This window comes from Choristoneura fumiferana, chromosome 26, assembly GCF_025370935.1.
Source record: "Choristoneura fumiferana chromosome 26, NRCan_CFum_1, whole genome shotgun sequence".
Classification (NCBI taxonomy): Eukaryota; Metazoa; Arthropoda; class Insecta; order Lepidoptera; family Tortricidae; genus Choristoneura; species Choristoneura fumiferana.
Window position 1 is genome coordinate 10,686,449 of NC_133497.1, and position 1,837 is coordinate 10,688,285.

Genomic DNA, 1,837 nt, shown 5'->3' on the forward strand with positions numbered 1-1,837 from the left:
ACCGAAAATCACGTTTCACGTATTGGGACTGCCTTTTGATGCTATAGCAGCAGAAAAACTTTAAATTTATACATGTTACGGTTATAAAACTACAGCACTGTGGTTTGATAGACAGACCGACATCAGTATCATAGTACTAATTATTGAAAACCCCTTGATCCCAGAAATCTAAATGTGACAGTCTCTTTTGCGAGACTTATGTAATAACTTAATAACTCACCAATTATAGGATTAAAGTAAATGGAATCGATATTGGGTAATAAACTGTAACGCCTGTAAAAATAGGTACTTACACTAACTATTTGCAGCAAACTAGCATTTTGTATAGTCTTGTGAAGCCAAAAACGTCAATGCTTATAAATACAAGTTCAAAAAGTCCGACAGATAAAAATGGAAATAAGTAAGAACACGAAGTTACCAGCAGGTTGCGAGATATCTAGATAAATAATAAAAACGCGTACCTATGTCATAGATAATAATATGTAGGGTGTATTAATGTAAGTTTTTGCGATTACTTTTAGTACGAGTTTTTTGCGGACTATCGAAGTACTACAGTCTACAGGTAAACCGAAATTTGACGCAATCTTATGACATTGGGCATCGATTTACTGCTTAATCCAACATGTGAGTCACATTCAGAGAAGCCATATGTACTGAATACATTATCTTTTTTGACGCGATTATAACTAAATCATCCAAAGAAGCGGGCATTAGTAAAAACTGGCGGGAAATACTATGGCATTGAAAAATAATCGTTAGTTCGAAACCAAGCTATTACGGCCGTAGTGTAAATTGCCGCATTAATTGGGTGAGTGAAGTTTCTGCGACGGCCGTGGCAACTGAACAGGATTTACATTATCTATCAAAATACGAAGGTAGCAATGTGCGTTTTATTAGTGCGATTATCAAGATTAACCTTCAGATAGATTATGATAAAATACGCTAATCAAATGTTGAAAATATGGCTTCAGGTGAGTATAAAAAATATGGACTAAAAATTAAAAATATGTTTCGTGTATCTAATTTCAGATCTATTGGATAATGTTTTTCTATCGTATTTTGTCGGATAAGTTCGTGCTTTCTCAATGAGGCTATCACGTATGAATTGGCCGCTAGAGGCGCTAGTGTAGCGTGAGGTCTCCGAAATGTCAAATCTCATAGTTTTTGGGTGAGCTTACGCGGGTTTATTTATAATTAGAATAATTTTGTGAATATTTTGCATTACCTGAAATTAGTTATGGCAAATTATGCGATAAGGGGAAATGAATATCTGTGTTTTGAGACAGTTTTGTTTTTTGAAAACTTTTGTTTTCCCTATTTTCCGAACAAAGCGGGACTACGCTCGATATTTTTATGGTACGGTTTTAAGACGTACTAAATATGATTTTAATATAAACTTTGTTTTCACGCTCGTAATAATAGACTTTGAAAGCCACACTTGAAACCTCACGCAACAGTGGCGCCATCTAGTAAAACAAAAAACGATACGATTAGCTTCAGCAAACTTCAGAAAGCTAGTTGGGAAAGCAATATAAATACGAGCTTTTCCGACAAAATACGATGGCAATACATTATTCCGTGGTGGCCTAGTGGTTTGACCTATCGCCTCTGAAGCAGAGGGTCGTGGGTTCAAACCCCGGCTCGCACCTCTGAGTTATTCGAAATTAATGTGCGGAATTATATTTAAAATTTACCACGAGCTTTGCGGTGAAGGAAAACATCGTGAGGAAACCTTCACTAACCTGCGAAGAATTCAATGGAACTATGGCCCAAGCCCTCTTGTTCTCAGAGGAGGCCTGTGCCCAGCAGTGGGATGTATATAGGCTGGGATGGAATA

At 36.7% G+C, this 1,837-nt stretch overlaps 1 protein-coding gene across 1 annotated transcript in view; it reads right to left on the reverse strand.

Annotated features, from left to right (window-relative positions):
• Nucleotides 1–1,837, reverse strand: part of LOC141443153 (spectrin beta chain, non-erythrocytic 5-like) — a 181,496-nt gene that overhangs the window by 99,471 nt on the left and 80,188 nt on the right.